At 44.3% G+C, this 20,642-nt stretch overlaps 1 long non-coding RNA gene and 1 pseudogene across 2 annotated transcripts in view; both read right to left on the bottom strand.

The window, feature by feature from the left end:
• The window catches only part of LOC148594935 (spindle and centriole-associated protein 1-like), a 39,896-nt pseudogene that overhangs the window by 2,740 nt on the left and 16,514 nt on the right, over positions 1–20,642 (bottom strand). The window contains exon 4 of the transcript XR_015913286.1: positions 1,490–1,637. The product of XR_015913286.1 is annotated as a spindle and centriole-associated protein 1-like (transcript). The remainder of the gene's footprint in view (positions 1–1,489; positions 1,638–20,642) is intronic.
• LOC148594937 (uncharacterized) lies at positions 17,716–20,590 on the bottom strand. The gene is made up of 2 exons (XR_015913292.1): positions 20,417–20,590; positions 17,716–17,815 (listed from the first exon to the last, which is right to left on the bottom strand). It is a non-coding gene; the product is annotated as an uncharacterized LOC148594937 (long non-coding RNA).

Raw genomic sequence — 20,642 nt, 5'->3', positions numbered from 1 at the left:
ATGCACCCCAGTATTTTTAATATACTTTCATCCTTTGCTCTGTCAGTACTGTCTCTGGGTTAACCATTAATAGCTTTGTTTAGAACACTTGTTTCCAAAAGAGGACTTATTGGAGAATTAAGTTGGACATATCTGATCCAAGAATACCATGGACAAAAAAACTCTTCAAGGGCAAAGAGCCAAAATATGCTGTTTGATCATACTGCTTGCAGTCTGCATTACTGAGACTGAATTAAGAACCTGCCACCATCTATTTAGTGGCCCTGACAAAAGATGTTTCACCTTAAAGTACGCTTTCAAGGTATTATCCTTACATGTTATCTGTCATTATGATACTGTCCCCACCTCTTCTTCAGCCACTCTCCTCTCTCCAGTCAAGTTCAACAATACAGTCACCTTACGTATGATTTCTGCAGCAAAATCACCAAGCAGACATCCAAGTTTTTCACAACCAGACAGAAGTCTTAAGGGCAAGTGAACTCTCTTCCAAAGGAAGCAGAAAAGGAAGACCTATTTCTGCAACTTTAGGAAGCTTCTTAGGAAGCAGTCTTTTCCCAAGAAGGCATACCAAAGAAAATTTGAAACAGACCTGCAAAACTGTTCAACAGGAGAGTTTTGTTTGTCTTTTTTAAAAAAACAAACAAACCAAAAAAAAATCCTTTTATTAAAAAGCTATTTTTAGCCCTCCAGGAAGGGGTATAGTACATGAATTCTCAGGAAGAGAATTACAGAAACCATTAGGAAGAAAGTTTTAGAACATAATGTCCACAGAAACAACATTTACCTAAGAAATAGAATAGCTCCAAATAATCAGAAGATTCACTAGGAATTAGTGATCTTGGGAGCAAAGGAGATGCATTTAAACAGTTCATGAGTGGAAAAGGATTAGGAGCAAACTCTATGATTAAGAGAAGCTTAAAAAGCACCTTTAGGTGTTAGTTACCCATAGATGCTGCTGGCTTATTTGCCAGTGTCTGTAATGTATCACCTAACTGATCACTCACCTCTGGTAAAACCAAACATGTCAAGAAAGAGGCTTTGTCCTAGCATTTTCTATTGCTGAGTAACTCTGACACTTTTGTCAGCAGCAACCTTCAAAGGCTCATAGGATTCTGATGGATTATTTAGGACCCTCAAACTAAACCTCAGACTAAGGACCCTCAAAGTAGGATGAGTTTGCAGGACATCTTAATGGGAAAGAAAAAGAAAGAAATCTCTCCTGTGTGATGAGAGGCTTATTTTTACATTATGTATTACTTCGAGAGCTCAGCCACAGGATCTATAGCTAATTTTGAAGTCCAGAACCAGACAGAAGGATGTCGCTACAAAAGGAATACAGCTTTTATTTATATTTATAAAAATAAATACAAACCATTGTATTACTTAAAATAAATATATTTAATCAGTTTCAAAATGGTTATGCTCGGAGCAGAACTGTGGCACATGAATTGCCATCTCCCTCCTCCCACATGCATGTACACACACCCACCTTGACTGTTTGCTGGACCTTTGCTTGCAATTGCAAAATGATTAAGATTTTATCCTCTTTTAGATTCTGCTAAAGGGAAGCCTTTAAATGCTTGTATGAGAGAGGTTAGCTGTTCATCTGTTGATATCATGTATTGATGAAGTTTCTTCTATGGACGAAGGAGAAAAAAAAAAAAGATACTCAGAAATGTATATTCAAGAAAGATGAATTAGAAAATTATATACAACAATCAGTACTTAGAAGAAATTCTGTTCTCTTAGCTTCACTTCCTGAATTTGTGAGATTCCAACAAGGTGTTAAATATCAGTATTGTGAGTTTATGATTTATTCTCTCCTCTGCCTCAACTAAATGCTTTTTCTTTCCCTTACTCTTTGGCCCCATTTCCTCTCCAAAACTGCTTTGTTGCTTCATTCCCAAATGTAAACATCATACAAATCTACCTCCACTGTAAACGGAGAAAATGAGAATGTAGCTATTAAGAATTGTAATGGATCAATTAAGAAAATTTACACTATACTCTAGTTTTGCAGCAAGAGAACATGTAAGATCTTGTCCCCTGGGAGCAGAACATCTTATCTGACTTTGGCTTAGCCCTGTTTTTCATACAAAGCTGAAGAATTGCAAAGAAGCCCATTTAATCCAGTCAGCAGTATAAAAGTTGTTCAAAGGCAACAAAAGGTGCAAAATCAGCTAGCGAAGTGTCAGTGGGCTTAATCTTCCTTCCTTGTTAATTCAGAACACTGCAAGGAATCTTTTAAATCCCTGTGCTTCTGCCTTTACAGTGTTTACAGCCTGAAAATACAACCACTGTATCTCTTTAGAGATATCCAATTTTAACTTACAGATTTTTTTCTATGTGGTAATGAAAAAATCTCCAGATGTGCTCATGCTTGTCACTGTCCTGTGCTTCTCCTGTGGATTTTTAAGTTCCCTCAGCTCACTAATGAACACAGGCTTGACTGAATAAAGGCATTTGTTTTCTAATGCTCTTCACCATGGAAGAAAATAAATAAATAAATAAATAAATAGATGGTTTAAGTATTTGACTAAAAGCCTATTTTTTGATGCAAAGGACCTTATAGTGAAGAACCTCTTGCCCTCAAAAAATAACAACAAACTCTGATTTCAACAGCGGCTGCTGTAGTAGACAGGCCCTCTCCTGCACAAGGAAGAACACAAAAGACCCTGTTTGCTCAGAGACGGGAAAAAGTACATGACTTTTTGGACTGCTGTAGTTAACAGGGAGTGGAGGTTACAGAGCGACAGAGAAAAATCAGAATAAGTAAACGGAGCTCTTCCCCAAATGGTTGTCTGCATATGCTTCAAGGAATTCCTGATTCCATCTCCAAAACACAAGTGAGCCTAGTGCAGTTCTGGAGTTCCATGGCACTCCGCTACACAGCTTGGCCCATTTTGTATGAATCATTGTATTACTTAAAATAAATATATTTAATCAGTTTCAAAATGGTTGTGCTCGGAGCAGAACTGTGCCACATGAATTCCCATCTCCCTCCTCCCGCATGCATGTACACACACCCCTTGGCTGTTTGCTGGACCTTTGCTTGCAGTTGCAAAATGATTAAGATTTTATCCTCTTTTAGATTCTGCTAAAGGGAAGCCTTTAAATGCTTGTATGAGAGAGGTTAGCTGTTTGCTACATCCCAATAATCTCAGGCCGTACCACAACCACCCAGTGCATCCATCTGTGCTTCCTACAATCTCCAGACTTTCCAACAGCGCGAAAGGTGCCAGCACAATAGCACATGCCATACATCCTGAGGTTGTACGCAGTGATAGCAAAAAGACTCGCACTGATCAAACCACCTTTCCCCGGACGGCCAGTCACTTACCCATTGGCAAGCATATCCAGTGCAGATACATGGAGCTTCTTCCGCTCAGTCGCTGTGATTTTGCCTGCCTCATCATCTTTCTCATTGCACTGTCCAGCTCTTTGTTGAGGCGTGCTCAACTTGCAGTGCCAAGCAGCTCCAAACGATTAGCCATGGCATGTAGGTGAAAGGAGTCCCAGGCTTTAAGACATTATCCAGCAGAATCAAGCTGAAGAAGTAGAGGTTACAATCACTAAAACTTGGATCTGCTGCTTTTAACTTGGAGAGACATCCCTCCTTAAATCATAGAGTCTCCTTATTGGTCTAGGTTGCATACTGTAACAGAGAAAGACAATTGCTAGAAAGCAGATGATGCTGAACTTCTTTTCATTCGCACAAGCAAGTCAAGCTCTAAAGGAAGCAAGCCAAAAGAGGAAACTCTTACCTTATTTTCAGGTAAGAGTTCGCTTAGTAGGATGATGGAAATCCTGGCTACTTGAAGGCATGCCAGCAAGTGGAAGAACTTACATTCTAGGGGTTTATGTAATTTATGTCTGGTGGTAGATTTTCCAGTGTTGAGTACAAAGAGCTGACTGGTGGAGGTTTGCCCTGCAGATGAAGTATTTCGCATAGCTCTCTGAAAGATTTATTATTATTATTATTAATTTATTTTATATTAATTTATTTTATATTAATTTATTTTATTATTTTATTTTATTTTATATTTTTATTATAAGATCCTTCAACTCACAAGCTGTCATTTTTTTGTTATATTTCACCTTTAGGTGTGCTTCCAGCATGGTTAAAAAAAGGAGAAAGAAAAAGCTGGGAGGAAAATGTGAAGAGTCATCTAAAACCCTTATGGAGTAACAATCATACAGGAGAATCAATTAAATAGACTTAGCAGTGGTAGAAGAGGAGACACACTTTAGAAGCTAGAAGATTTACCCGTGTTATGAACCTTGCAAGCCCAGAACCATCCTGACTGCAATGCAATGCAATGTTGGGCTAGTCACCTCTTCGCAAGTAGTGACACAGCAAAAGAAAAGCGTGCTTTGCTCCTGATGAAATCAAGACCACAAGTAGCACACAGGCCCCATAATCTGACAGATAAATCCACCAAGCGCCTGCATTTAAGCCAGCTATTAACTGCTTCCTGGACCTGTGCACAGTCCTTATGTAAAGGAAGAATATGCACATCCCATCAAGCTAAAATGCAATATAGCATCAGGCCAACGCACCTTCTTAACAAGTTACAAAACACTGATTGAGATGTCACATGCTCTACTGTTCTCAAACTGCTCCAAGATTAAAAGCAGAGATTTGACCATGTGGGTGCTAGATGGACTCTTTACCCAACACTTCAATTAGCTGTGGCAAAGGAGTTCCAGGAAGTCTTTAAGAGTGCTCTCAGAAGTATCTCAGGAAACAAAGGAAAAATCCAAAGACTATTCCCTAAGGTTTCACTTACTCATAAGACTGCCTAGACCTCAAAGCCTTTTCAGCACTTAAAGCCTGCACATTTTCTTACACAGCTGGCAGGACATCCAGAAGGACTCTCCTTTCACAACCAATCTTTTTCTTATGTTGTATGAGAGGCCTTGTACATCAACAGGTGTCATGCTGGCACCTCCTTAGTATTTCCTGAGAAAGGCCCTCATTAGTACAACTTTTTCCAACAAATTGATTTATCTACCTTGTTTGCTAGAATTTTTTCCCTGCTCATTTTTGGCTTGCTTTTATTTTATTTTTTTAAGGGTCTTTTCACTGGTAACATGACAGTAAACTTTGAGACACCGCAGAGGAGGCCCCTGCTGCAAGCCGCAGCTCTCGTCAACTAACTCAGACTAACACGGAACATCTTGGGCAGTGTTAAATTTGGAAAACACCACGGTTTGAGCTAGCCACAGCTTGGAGGGAAGAAGTGCCAAGAAGGAGATACCTGTATATGTATCCAAGCACATAAAGAGCAGAGAGGGAAGGGGAGAAGATGCTTCAGCGGGCAGGATGGCTGGAAAGTGAGTGCTGGCAAGGAGCAGAGCACCTGGGCCCAGGAGCCTCTACAGAGCAAATAGTGAGCGCGGGCAGAGCTGGACCCAGAGCAGGAGGCAGCGCAGAGCTCGCCCCAAAGGCACCCGGCCTGAGAGAGGCCTGTGAGGGGCTGGCAGGGGCCTCCCGGGTGAGGGCCCGCTCGCAGCCACCACACAACACGGGCACTTCCTGAGGCAGCTGCCCTCAGGCCAGCGCCTGTTCTGCGGAGGGCAGCCAGCAGGGGCTCCATGGCACTCGCAGCACATGGCAGCAGCAGACTCGGCTCGCATCGGCCTCCCTTTGAGGACCTGCTTATTGCGAGGAGGACAGGCTGGGAGGAAGAACAAACTGCATGGGACGATAAAGGCCCCTGCCTGACGTGCAGCGGCCCGCATCCTGCATTCCCTCAGGGGTACCATGACCCTCCTTTCCCAGCTCCATCGATCCAAGAGTGGTCCCACAGCACTTCCGCAGCATCCCCAACGCCTCCTGCCCCATGAAAGGGGAGCCGCTGGGAGCCGCCAGTGGCCAGCCAGGGTCAGGGCCGCCTGGGACGTGGGCAGAGCTAAGGCTTTGGGAAAGCAGGTTTCAGAGGGAGGTTTGTTCCAGAGTGGGGGGCAATAGAAGGAGCTGGGCACCCCCCCCACACACACCTCAGAGGGGATGGGAAGCCCCATTGTTGGGTGTCGTCGCCAGGGGCAGCGCAGGGCAAGCGGCCCTGAGGGCACCTCTGGAGCCCAGCGTGGCTGCTTTGTGCAGCAGCACCACCAATGGCTCTTGGGCTATGGCTCTGCCTTGGCCAAGCAGTGGAAGGGCCAGTGCTCGCCCTTCTGCTCCTCTGGCTTCCTGGCTACTACCCTCCTGACTTGCGGGACGCTTCTCCCCTCCTGCAAACTGCGTCCCTGCTGCTCAGCTCCCTGGGCCCTCATGGACACGTCTCGCAAACACCGGACATGGAGCACTGCAACTCCTGCTTACAGAGCAAAACTAGAAATCGGCGTTACCAGCCAGCCCCCAGAGAAAAGCGGCAGCCAGAGGCCCCACCACAATGGTCCTGCTCCATGAACCCTGCCTGTGTGAAGAACACATCTCACTGGTCAGGGAAGTCTGTGCTGCAGGCAACCCTCCTGCCAGGAAGAAGGCCACCAGACACAGCCTCCAGCTTCATTACAATGCACTGCTTATCAGTTTCATGCGCTGCTCCTGCATGCCTTCATCACAGCTTGAGCATGGAGATGTCTGCGCAGGATATGCAGCTGCCAGGACTTGGGCCACATATTTACCTGATCCACGTGGGGCAGCCGGTAGAGCTGGGCTGTAATGCACGCCTCAAGACAGTGGGCTTAACTGCAGCTGGAGAAACTCTGCCCTATGTCAGCCACCACTGTGACAAGAGCAGGTCACACTGCTCAAGACCTATAAACTCAGCTATGATCTCTGGCATAAATACCTTACTCATAACTGTTGCCAGCTCCGCTTTAGACTCTGGGCTGCATGTGTTTCATTTCTTTGTCAAAATAGTCTCACGAGGGAGCTCTTTCTATTGATGTTCTGTCTTTTATGAATACTGTGCATAGATCATATGTACTGCTCTTAACAGTAACTACTTTTTCTTAACAGTAACTTTACTTTTTTCGGGGGTCCATTTGCCTTTGACCTATAAAGTAATAGTAGCTTTTGAAGTACCAAAAGGTACCAGAGGTACCGGAAGTCGTTCTTCAGAGGAAAATACATTTGCTACAATTCTGTGTTTTGCTTATGAGCCTGGAACTCCTCCTCCTTTTCTCCCAGTTGGAGTATGCTCTCCAGAGTACAGTCGGAAAATTTATGTATATAATTCTCTTGGAGCACTTAAACAAGTGGGTTTATATGTAAAAGAGTTGAACCCAGAACCCAGTTGAAAGTCGACCAGTAGGTCTTGTGTTTCGCGAGCTACTTGCCTCACTAAGTGCTTCAAGTGTACCAATGACACCTTACGTCCAAACTGGAGACTGTTTTAATGCTGGTTTTAGTTTGACTGACCCTGCAGCCTCAGTCTTGACTTCTAAGAAAGCTAGAAAACTTTTCCCGGGCAAAATCTTGGCAGAAACGGAAACCCGAATGGAAGGCAAGAAATGGACTATCCCTCTCACCAAAAAGGAAAATAGCATTGCTGCAAATGCTTTCTCTGCCATAAGAAAATGGAATAACTCTCTTTATCCAAAGCTGGAAAAGGGGAATCCTTCCGCATTGGCCACCAATGCTGTGATTACCACTGCCCTTTATGAATTTGGCAAGAACCTTTTCCCTCGGATATGTTATCCACCAAAAATGGCGAGAGCACTGCTGGGGCACGAAAGACATGTAAAAGAGGTGCTGCCAAAAATATGCACTTTCAACATCACATTGCTGGCAGCCAAGGTAATAGTGACCCCCAACACTGTGAACATGGGAGAAGCTTTGAGAGCGCCCATAACCCTGTGACCCTTTTAACGGTTGTGGTAATTTTTCTCGCCCACCTTGCTTTGGCCCTCTGGGCAGTGAAAAGAGACAAGGCTGACAGGCTCACCAAGGACAAGATTATCGTTCAGCCAGACAATGACCCTGTTGATAAAGTGCACTTGGTGGTCACGTTATACACAGGCAGTCGCTTGGGAGCTGGAACCAGTGCAGATGTTTTTCTTCAACTCGTTGGCCAGGATGGCACAAGTGATGCCTATTTCTTACGACAACCACATTTGCCCTCTTTCAGTCAAGGAAGCACAGATACGGTTTTGTTAACTATAAAGGAAGACATAGGAGATATTTGTGTCTCGAGAGTCTGGCACAATAACCAAGGGCCTTCTCCAAGCTGGTTCCTAAGCAGAGCAAAAGTTGAAAATCTGCACGCTCAGAAGACCTGGTTATTTGCCGCAAGTGGCTTGTTCTCAACAAGGATGACCACCTACTCGAAAGGACATTCTTTGCCATGGACCCAAAAGCATGTCTCAGCAGAACTGACTATTTTTGGATTAAGCTTGCAGCAAACCTGAGAGATGGTCACCTGTGGTTCTCAGTTTTTGCTCGTACTGGCACCGGTACTTTCAGCAGGCTCCAAAGGCTATCATGCTGTTTGGCCACACTGCTACTAGAGCTGCTTGTCAACTTTATGTTCTTCAGTGTTGACAAAAGAGAAGAATCCCTAGCACCCACAAGCTTTTGCAGATCAATAACATTAACAGTTGAAAGGGCTTTGATGATCATTCCTCTACAGATACTCATAACTGCCTCATTTAAGTATTGCCAGGAGGACCCTTTCAAGGCACTAGAAGGGGACAACTTTCAGAGGCAGAGGAAAAGACAAAGCACTGTCCCCCTGCTCCTTCGCAAGCGACCACACTTAGCTTTTGCCGGAGATGTGTCTGCTTTTCTTGGACACTCATTACTGTTGTAATGGGGCTAACATCATTTTTCATTGTCTTGTATGGTCTGTCTTACAGGTATGAGACCTCATGCCAGTGGCTTTTTACATCTGCAGTCTCCTTTCTGAAGAATGCCTTACTTTTCCAACCCCTAAAAATCCTGTTTTTCTCAGCCCTGAGTACAATCCTGCCAAAATATCGTCAAAGCATTGCATGGCCAAGTCAGGAAAATTATTCTGAAATTACCTCCACAAAGCCAAGAAGATTGAAGTTGAAATGAGAGAGATGCACTGTAAGCTTGTTAAAATCTTTCCCTTCACTTACATCGCAGATAAACTTCACATCATATGTCAAGAAAAGAAAGATTAGTTTCAGTATCTCAGCTTAGGATTGAAGTCAGTATTGTTGCTTTTTGTTTTTTTAAAGGTCACAAGGTTGAAGATAGGAGCAGGTATTGGGAAATTTTACGTTTTTCATCCCATCGAATTCAGGCTCAGAGGAGACATCACCAACATTTGGGGCTCACAAACAGAAAAATAAATGGGAAAAAGGTGGTTTATCTTGTTATATGAGGAAGGCAGATATTGTATTTAGCTCTTATTTTACTCTGTGCTATATACTTTCCAAATAAATGCTCCTCCATGTTTAACTTAATTAGTCGTTCTTGCCTAAACTGGTTAGTAAGTTTTAAGGATTTCTCAATACTCAGACACTTGCTTTGGACTTTGTTCCGGTTTTCCCCCAAATTTTGGTCTTGTATCCACCTCAGTGGTACTTTCCCATTGTGGGAGCCGATACCTCTTTTACATAGACAACGACTAGGGAATAAGACTATGAGGGGTAATCTTGTCTCTGTCAGAGAGGGTATGAGCAGATCTATGCTAATCTATACTGAGAGAGGACTAAAAAAGGTGAGTGCTCTGAAAATGCTGATAAAGCCTTTGCTCCTCAGAGCATTAGGCATAAAAGACAAGAGGATGATTTATTGTGCTTTGACCTGGCACAGTGAAAATAGGAGTTCTTAACACTGCATTTACATTTGGGCATAAAAGGCCATTACTTGACTATACCCGAACACAAACAAACGTTTGATTCTGGTATCACTGTAGCATCCTCTCTTACTTGGCAGCTCATTAAACCAACTGCCAGTCAGTCAAGCCCAGTGGCTTAACTCCCGCCATTTGGAGCAGCCACGTCTGCAGTGCAGCTGCTCATCTCCCCCAGCGCTAGTCTTGTCCAACCTTGGATCTGCCCCAAACATTTATTCCAAAATAAATCTGCACAGCTGTTTCCCTGTGAAAAACATAGAGCAAAGCCCTTTGGTTGGTAAGCGGGGCACCAGCACAATGTCTTTTTAAAGATATCTTTTATCTTTTGATTAAAAATAAAATTAAAATAAAGGACACGTATAGTCACAAGCCTTTCTGCAGGGCTTACTGTCTGTCCTGGCCTTAAGTGGCATAACTGATGCTTTTCCTTCTGGCTCATTCCAGAGAGGGAGTGACAGTATGCGGACAGCAGCTCACAGAGGGAGTCTATTCCCCCATTTTTTTTTTGACGCACGGAGGATAGTTTGGTTTCTTTGGGTAGCGGGGGAAGCATTTCTGGGCAGAGGTAGTAGGAGCTGATCAAAGGGGATGCTGTGAGTTTCAAAGCTCAGAGCTGGACTAGAATGAGTATTAGCAATCCCATCTCTGTCTCATCTTTTTGGAAAGAGACAATAGGATTCTTCTCTTGCAGATCCAACCTGCCCTGTCCACTGGGATCAATCTGCACTCCCTGACTTGGGATATAAGGAATCTTTTTCCCTTCCTTTGCCATTCCAATGAAAAGGAACGCTAGCAAGGGGGACACTTGTTCCAGTGAAGACACTTGTTCCAGTGAAGACATCACTGGGGTTAGCTGCTAAAATGTGACAAGAATTACTTTCTTTGTTTTGGATGCACGTGCTGGAGATCTAGAGAACTTGCAAAGAGCTTCTGAAAAAGGGTGACAAACTCTTGTGGACTTCACCTGTCTTTCTAAGCATCGCTCTACATGCAAAGACACAAATTCAGGACTCCAAAGTCCACTGTTAGAAGAGCCATCATGATGAGGCACTTGGGCTCAGAAGAAGCCCTGGCTGCATTGACCATAAGAAAGCCAAACAAGACCACTCCTGTCATGGTTGTCAAGGGATCTGCTTTGGCCTGGAAAGCTAGAGAAAAGGGAAAGTCTCCATGCTCTATAGTTGACTGCCTCGACTGTCACACACTTCACAGACCTCAGCACAGCCTGTAGCCTCAAAGAATGGCAGAGAAGAAAGCCTTATTGTCACTAGGATTGAAAAATGTTTGCAGCGGGCTGTGAATGGAGTTACGCTGGGAGTCGTATGAGCAACAGGAGTGCCACTTCCTAGGGGTGTAAACTCCAGAGCTGCTCCTCCTCTTCTGCTTTGTGCTGCACGTTTTGCTTTACTCTGACTCCCCTCTTCAAGACTCTTCGATTAAGGTTTTCTGTGTGGAATGCCAGTATCTTGTTCTCTGTGTGTGTACTCTCTACATCGGTTCCTCCCAGTTAGGTATCCCTCCCCTTTTTTTTCATATGTAGTTAGAAAAGCATTTTTTCCACATTGTGTCTGGTATTTTGCATCTGTTGATTAATTGGCTTGCTGACCTAAGAAAACCATCTCTCTTCTTGTCAAGTGAGTGTTTTTTGATAGAAAAAGGGATGATAACTGTATCTAGAAGTGGCAATGCTAGACACAATCCACTTAAAAAACAGCATCTATGAGGCAGAGATTGTTTTCCTTGCTTCAGAAGAGCAGCTCTGCTTTGACGACATGGCTGTTGCAGTGTGTGAATATCTCAGTTCTTTATTCTCATAAACCTTCCGTCTAGTGTAGAGTCTGTAAAGTACATGTTGGACATGGGTAGCACCAGTTGCAAAAGTGCTGTGAATCCCCTCTGTCTTTGTTTAAGAGACCAAGTGGAATCAGGAGTTGATAAGCCTGTAGTCTTCACTAGCTCTTGATGCTGTGGTTCAAGTTCTACCTCTCATCTACAATGCAGGCATGAGTGCCACCAAGGCAGTGTGCTTTTCTGGCAACAGATGGCTCTTTGTGTGGTGTGGGTCCTTGGAAACATGTTCCTTGGCAGTCCTTATCCAAGTGCCAGCATAGCCACCTTTCTCTTGGGTGTCACTGCCAGAGTTGTGAAGACAGTGGCTTTTACTGATCATATATGAATTTACCAAGCTGTGAGGAGAGAAACATTTTTTCTCTGTATCTTTAGCATGTACTTGCCTCATCTGAGGCAAACCAATGATTTTGGAGTAGCTATCAGAAAGAAAGTTTGGTTGAATGTCATTATGGAGCAAAGGCAAAAGCCGTCATTCACCCACATGTAAATATGTGCTACCTTATCTACACTGGAAACTCTGGCAGAGAACTGATCATGAATACATTGGTTGTAGCAAAAACCACAGCTGTTCTCACTGCAGCAGGCATGATTTAATGGAAGTGTGAAAACTACTGGGCCAATGATGAGATCTTTTAGAAAAACAAGAGCTTTCTTTTTAGTTTTGGTCCTTCTCAACCTGACTGCAATTGCATCAGCTTCTAAAAGCTTATACTGCTTCCTGCCTTTGAGTTTGACAAGCTTACAGTGCATCGCCCTCATCTCATCAGCATTCACCGTTGCTCTATCCCACTTCACTTCAGAACAGTTAACCAAGTTAACCATGCCATGTTTTCAAACTGGTTTGGAAAGACTACCCAGAGCTGAGGAAAAGAAGACTTAGAGGCTTTGCAGAACGAACACGTTCTTAACAACAGAGACTGTGGATGTTAGCAGCCACTTGGCGAAGCCTGATAGCCATAAGACAAGCCATATAATACAAGGAGAACTGAGCTCAGTTACAGTTATAATTAATAGCCAGGAGAAAGAGACAGGCCATCAGCAAAAAACTCGGTGTGGTTTCATGCTTGCTGGTTTCTGTTCTCTCTGAAAGTGGTCCCCTTCTGAAACATTATTATTATTACTACTAAACAATGGATATCACTTAATCCATACTGACCAATGAGTTGGAGAAAAGCATTAGCCATGGTTAAAGCTCCCAAGTGACTGACACTGTGTAATAGGACCAGAAAAAAACCCTTTGTCAAAGGGTCACTGTCTGGCAGTTCAATAATCTTCTCTTTCATTGTATCTATCTGTCTTGTCTTTTTTTCAGGGTCCAGAGGGCCAAAGGAAAGTACATGAGAAAAATGGATACCTCAACTAAAAGGGTCACAGGGTTTTCAGGTATGTTTGCTGTTAAGAATTTCTCCAGGTGGACAGTTTTTGGAATAGCTATAGTTTTGGAAGCCAAGAATATAACGTTGAAAATTAAATGGTTGTGGGCAGGGTGTTTGGGGATTCTTCTGTGCTTTCTGAGCATTTTGCAGGTGCATGGTTCCCTTGGCCAATTTGTGCCAAAAAGAGCCAAAACATTCTCCAGCTGCAGTTATGCCCAGTGTGCCACTGACTAGATGTAATTCTCCTGTCAAGCTTTTGAAGTTCTTTCCATCAACACAAAAGCAGAGGCTCACCATCAGCATCTCACTAAGCTGAGGAAGAGCAGGTACAGCACTGAGGTTGCTCTGCAAAGTAAAAGAATTATAGGGAATGAAACAACAACCTCTAACTGTTCATGCAGAAGCCTGTAGGCCAGTGACCTGAGTGCAACACCCCAGAGGAGGCTAAGGGGCTAGTAACGAACACTAAGGAGCGTGGAACTGAGACTCAGAACATGCTGCAAGGTAGACTGAACTATGGGCATGAGCCTCAGACTGATGTGCAGCATCTGCTCAATGCTGACTCAAGCTACATGAAGCCTATGGTGCCTATAGCGTACAATCCAAGGGGAGTTATAGTAGGCAACAAAAGCCTGCTACACCTTGGCCCCTGGGGTGTAGTGCCCCTTCATGCTCATTTCTGGGAAAGAGAAGGGCAGAAGGGTTGCTTCCTTGGCTGCTAATACGGTATGGCCACTTTGCACTCAAGGTATGCACACCAGCCCAGCTCCACTGGCTCCCCGGCGTTAGTCAGGTGAATGCGTGGCCCATGTCCTGGCAGGCCCGTGTCCTGTCTGGACATCTCAGTGCTCCAGCTGTCATGAAGGCAAGCCGGGGAGGCTCGGACACCCATGAGCACTGCACAGGAAAGAAGCTAGAGGCTGTGGGTGATGGCCTAGAGGCTGTGGGTGATGGGTTGTCTGCAGCACAAGCTGCCCTGGGCAAGAAGAGGTGCTCCTCACCCAGGCTGAGGTCAGAGCCCACAGCAATGTGATAAGCAAAGCAGCAATAAAGTGACAAGTCTTACCAAGTAGCATCTCTCTGCCAGCATTTTGCATTTTCAATCCGGTTTACAGAAGGTAAGCTGTCATTCTAGAAGATTAAGGGCACGGATTACTTGGGTTTAGGCAAACTGGATACCCATATATCTATGGGCCAGATGGGGTGCACTCAAGAATGCTGAAGGAACTGGCAGGGGTCATTGTTCAGTAGCTCTCTATCATCCTTGAGAGGACATAGAGAGCCGGGAAGGTGCCAGAGGACTGGAAGAAAGCCATCGTCACTGCAGTCTTCAAAAAACTCAAGAGGAGGAGGTATGAGGTAAGTCAAGGAAAAGAAGTTGTCCAGGAGTAGTCAGCATGGATTCACCAAGGGGAAGTCGTGTCTGACAATCCTGATAGCCCCAGTGGTCAGTACTGGGCCCAGTGCTCTTCAACTTGTTCACCAATAACTTGGGTGAGGGCACAGAGTGCACCCTCAGCAAGCTTGCAGATGACACCAAACTGGGTGGAGTGGCTGACACGTCCAAGGACTGTGCTGCCATTCAGAGAGACCTAGACAGGATGGAGAGTTGGGCAGAGAGGAACCTCATGAGGTTCAACAAGGATAAGTGCAGGATCCTGCACCTGGGGAGGAATAACCCCAGGCACCAGGACAGATTAGGGGTTGACCTGCTGGAAAGCAGCACCGCAGAGAGGGATTTGGGAGCCCTGCTTGACGACAAGTTAACTGTGAGTCAGCAATGTGCCCTCGTGGACAAGAAAGCCAATGGCATCCTGGTCTGAATGAGGAGGTGCGTTGGCAGCAGGTTGAGGGAGGGGAACCTGCCCCTCTGCTCAGCTCTGGTGAGGCCGCACCTGGAGTACTGTGTGCAGTTCTGGGCTCCCCACTACAAGAGGGACATGGAGCTTCTAGAGAGGGTCCAGCGGAGACACACAAAGATGATTAAGGGACTGGAGCATCTGTCGTATGAGGAAAGACTAAGCGAGCTGCGCCTTTTTAGTCTGGAGAAGAGAAGGCTGAGAGGACGTTTGATTAACATGTTCAAGTACCTGAGGGGTGATTGTAGGGAGGATGGGGCCAAGCTCTTCTCCGTGGCGGCCGGTGACAGGACAAGGGGTAACAGATGTAAGTTGAAACACAGGAAGTTCCACCTCCATGTGAGGAAGAACTGCTTTCCTGTGAGGGTCACAGAGCCCTGGAACAAGCTGCCCAGAGAGCTTGTGGAGTCTCCTTCTCTGGAGATCTTCTAAACCCGTCTGGATGCCACCCTGTGCCACTTGCTCTAGCTGTCCCTGCTGCAGTAGGGGGATTGGACTAGATGATTGGACTAGATGATCCCTAGAGGTCCCTTTCACCCTTAACCATTCTGTGATTCCTTCACTTTGGAAAAAACAAGGATCATCATCTTTGACTTTGATTCCCTAGGAAACGTGTTACAACCATGAGTAAACAGTGCAAAATCATCATTATAAATGCACTGATTAAAAATCAAGAGTTAAAAGGCTCCCGGAACTATAGCACACTCTGGGCCAAAGCATGACCGCATCCAGAAATGTACACAAAGCAGTGGTGCACTTGAAGAAGGGGGAACAACCTCTGCCTGGAGGACTCAAGAGGCTACAGGGAAGGACTGAAGTACCCTAAGGTGCAGGCTCTGAGATGGGCTGTGAGTACCCTTTGCTACCATGGAGTGATTTGCTGCTGCTGCAATCAGAGAAAGGACCAGCTCTCCAGAAGCTGGGAAACACACAGAGCCCCCAGTGCAAGCCAGCGTTCAGAAATACCACTGCCTAAGGAGAACACCCCAGCCAAGCAGGCTGGAGGCATGGCAAGGAAGCCTTGGTTCATGCTTGTATTGTCTTTGGCCCCTTACATCCTAGTAGCCATGCTTAAAAACTCTATCTGAACAACCCCAAGAGTATACTCAGTATTTAATACATTAACTAACAATGCAGCAAAAGTGGGCCAACACCCAACTGAATTGCAGGCATTGTTACAGTAATCTTTCTGGCCACTCTTAACTCCATTTCCTACAAGCACCTTCATCATTAGGTGACAAGGAAGCTTGCAAGGAAAATTACCAGGAAAAGCACTAACTCAGGATGCTTCCAAGAGCTGTGTATTCTCAGCTGAGGAGCTTATTCCCTTGTGAAAGAAGCTAAATTACAACCTCCTCAAAGATCAACTGCTCTTATTCTATTAAAACAAAAATCAAAATAAAATCACTGTGAGGTCTCCAACTCCTGGGACACTTACCTACCAAAATGCTCCAGCGTGCTTTATAGGGTAGCCTGTCCCCACACACAAATGTTGATTGGAAAGCTCGCTGCCGCTTCACTAAAGAACACTGGAAAGATCTAGGCCACTGAATGAACAGCTGCTGCCTTCCCGATGAGCCGCTCAGTCATTGGTCAATTTGCTCTCATGGGATCACGTTCTCTCAGGAGGTACCTGAGAAAAGAGACACAAGATAGGAGAGAGGAGAGAGGACAGTCATGAGCACATGATTGTTTTTTCCAGAAGATCCCCAGCTCTTTCACTGTAAGAGGAAGGGAAGAGCACCTGGCACCTCCGCTAGAGGTGCAGAGTTTCTTTACCTGAGACAGGATGGGTCGTGCTTAGGAAAGGGAGCAGTGCAGCAGCAGGAAGGAGAAGCAGGAGGAAAAAGCCATTGGCCTTTGCCTTAAGTAAAGGCAGAAGAGTTTCCTTTTCAGCACTGAGACTCAAGGCAAGCCCTTGGGGCACAAAGAGACCAAAGAATTACTTTGGTTCCTTCACCTGATCTTTACACACCGCAGAGACCTTAGCAAGAGACCAAGCAAGGCCTCATGTTGCCCTAAGCATCCAATCATTAAAGCACACAGGCAGACTTAGAGGACACGTTTTCTCAGAATTCATTATGGGTCACTGAGCAACTCTTCTCATTTGTCCTGGTGCAAGCTCACCTGACTCAGGAACCTATTTCCCAATACAGCAGACATGTTATCATCATTTTCAGCAGTGCACACAAGTTGAGCAATCCATTAGTTAAACTGATCAACAGGCACAATGAAGCCAGAACCACTGAAAAAAATCTAGTGCTATGGAACAAACACAGAGCATTTGTCCAGGTTCTGAGATACTGGGAGATCCCGTACTTTTTATCCTGCTTACGTTAAAAATTGGAAGAGTGCATATAATTTCAGCTTTAATTTAGTGCCTAGGTATACTGGCCACTTCTTCCAATTAAAACCAATGCCATTTTACAGAAGTATTTAACAGGAAGAATACTCACTTAGCAAGGTTTTGCTTGGCTTGTGATTTACAATTTAAAGCAGCATGGATCAGTAACAGCCAAAAACATCTCTCTGGATAAAATAAGAGGGGAAAAAAAGTAAAAATAATAAAAATAAGTAAATACTGCTGATTACAATGGTTTGTTCAGCAAGTTTTGAAGGCTCCAGAGGAAACTCATCCACAAAACAAATTAAATAGTTAATACTGCTAGTAACCTTTGCAAAGAGAATTTGATCACAACCACACTTCAGTTTTCCCTTTCCAAGAAACGATTGCTTTTAATAGCACAGGCTACTGGAGGAGGATTAAGTTGTGCTAAAAAGCCTTTCACTGATCTCTTTACCTGAGCATTACTCCCTCCTGTTTGGATTAGCTGGTAATGGATTGGGTACAGCTTTGTCACAATTTCCATTTTCAAACACCACCAGAGCCTGGCACAGTGGCAGCCCCAAACCTGGAGCCAGGGAAAGCTCGTGTTCTTCACCATGGGTTCTGCAGAACAAGAACGTGATTAAACTCCAGTTAAAAATAAATAAATTATTAAATAAATAAGTGTACTTTCAGTGCCAGTCTGTCCCTGTCTGCAGAGGACCGCTTTTAGCCTACAGCGGATGAGGTTTCAAGTACTTTGCTGACATAACTAATTTTCTGTGGTGATTTTATTCTTTTTGTGAGCAATCAGGAAGTCTCACCCATTCTCCCCGTACTGCTAAAGGCAAAGGGCCAAGGCCTCCTGCCTTCACAATATGCTCTTTGGGCTACAACAAGTGGAAAGTTTTTCTCTCTAGCCTCTGCCTACAGGCTCTTCTCTCTAGCCAGCAATTCTGCACAGGTTGCTATCCTAGGCTTCTCACCAGAGCACCTTCTTGCTAGTTCTCTGCCTGCATCTGTCTTCAAAGTGGCTGCCAAGTTCTTGCAGAAAACTCTGAGCAGGAACCTCGCAAAACATCTGCTCACACATGCACATGTCAGTCTTGTACTCTGGCTCTAAACTGTGAAATGAATCATAGCTCTCCAAATCTGCTCCATTTCCAGACATGACTACTCTCAGGCAGAGTGCTCGGAGGTCCACAAACAGCCAAGCAATTTCACCTAGGGCTTAAATTATTGTTTTCTTTTTCCTCTGCTTTTTAATATTTGTATCCTCACCCATCTCGGAGGAGCAAAAACGCAACAAGCCTGGAGAAGACAATGTCAACACAAGCGATCCTTCTTTCTCCATTCTAAAAACACTAACACAAACAAAACAAACACACAAAAAATACTCAAGTAACCAAATTTCAGCTCTTTAGTCCATAGGCACTACCTGCACAGCCAATGTGAAAGTGTGTCTTTTCACGGCTGCAACAGGAGCTGACAGTGCCAAGGCCTCCAAAATGCCACTTTGCTTCCAAAGGCGGTGGAGCAGCACTGGAGGCAGAGGAGGGCTTGCTCTCCCAGGCTACAGAGCTATCTCTGAGAACACACTGCGCAGTGGTCTATGGCAGGTACCAAATGAGCACATTTCTCATTTCTTTTGGCACTTTTTCCAGAAAACATTTAGCATTAAGGAGCCAGAGGACTAACCTTAGTCTCTGGCTTCTCTTTTGAGTGCTCATAACAGCAGCTGAAGATCATGCTCCTTAAGCAGGCTACACAGCACCTCACCAAATTCCACAGAGTGAAGTTTATTCCAAAAAAAAAGGTGCACATTCATGTGCATGCTTTCTACTCACATCACCTTTCTAAGAAAGCTCATAGCAGTATTTAAAAAAAATAAATAAATCAAACTCTTTAGAGATCTGCCCTCCACCGATTTGGTTGTACAGACTCTTGCCCTGCACAGGCTCCTCCCTCTGTATTTATTGTTCCTCACTAAATAGAACCTTCTGAAACGCTGTAAGCTGCTCAGTACATGTGCATTTTAAAACACTGCTGACAGACACTTAAAGTGAAGGAATTCTTCCTTTAGGCATACGTTTCAACTCCCAGAAAATGCACATCCATGGAAGGCTGACTTGACTTTCTCTTGCAATTCTCTGAAATAGTGATTCACAAAGGACTACACTGACCTCGGAATTAAAACCAAAGGAGCATTTCTAGTCTTCAAAACAAGCACACAAGATTACTAGATTTATTTGAGCTTTTAACATACAGATTCCTAACTCAACCTGATTAGTTAGCTTTTCAAAAGGCCTAGTCTGAGGAGAGTCATAGACTCTTTCCTCAAGAAAAAAAAAAAAAAAAACAGAAGCCTTATCATGCTTTAAACTACTTCAAACTAAAGTGTCCCGCTGTCTTTAGAGAGGGCTGAGCAGATACACAACAGGCAGCTCTGGGCTGAAGTACTATCTTTTCTGTAAATAATCCCTGAGGTTATGGACATGTGCAGTGAGGCTATGAAAGACATTTACTATTTTCTACTTTAAGCAAATCAAAACTATACTCAGGTTTCATCTGGCAGGTATTTTATTTTGATAAATATTGTCACAACTTCCATGCCGTTTCGATTGTCACTGACTATAATACCAGGCAAGCTCAGGTTCTCCTTCAGTCTTATGATGTGGAAACAGCAGAGCAGAGGAGGGAAAGAAGCTACGAGTGACTTTGATTATTAGCTGGCAAGCTGAAAAGCAGCACCAGCCTTTATGGGCCTACTCCTATAATGGAAAGCCAAAATTCTCTAAATTTACAGCCAGAAAGCTGTGAAGGAAAGCTGATGGTGAGATTGCAGGATGGGGCAGGACAAATGGAGGTGTTCTTTGGCAATAAGCCATGAGTTCCTGTGCAAAATAGGAGTTATTACAATATCATTACCAATTAATGCACTCCAACTAAAGAACAGCCTTTTACATCTGAGCAAAAAGAAGCACCACAAACAGCTAGCAAGACATAGAGTGTCCTTAGTCCTATATAGGTGCAACATATTCTTCCTTTCTCTGTCACACAGCTTAGAATCAACCCACTGAAAGGAAAAACGCAGCAAAGGCTCAGACAGCGTTCATGACCACAAATGCTGGAGATTTCTATAGAACCCCTTCTAGACATTAAGACACTCTGTAGTCATAAGAACAAATAGATTCTTCAATACAGTATCTTAATTCCCCTTCTTACTTGGCAAGTTCCTGGAGAGTTGTTAAAAGTTCAGCAGTAGTTTGGTGGTCTTTGGCTCCCAGGAAGGACATCAAGATATGTGCATCATTAAACAGCAGGACGTGATCTTTAGCATGCTTCTTTGTAATCTTGAGAACATTGTCCCACCTCTTTCCAAGCTTTACACCTATGAAGAAAAAAATACTTTTCCCATAGGAATGCCGTGTGCAATATAGTTTCACTTTCT

The sequence above is a fragment of the Tinamus guttatus genome, unplaced genomic scaffold, assembly GCF_059628265.1.
Source record: "Tinamus guttatus ecotype Peru unplaced genomic scaffold, ASM5962826v1 Tinamus_guttatus_pri_ptg000182l, whole genome shotgun sequence".
Lineage (NCBI taxonomy): Eukaryota > Metazoa > Chordata > Aves > Tinamiformes > Tinamidae > Tinamus > Tinamus guttatus.
This window is presented reverse-complemented; position numbering and strand designations above follow the sequence as displayed.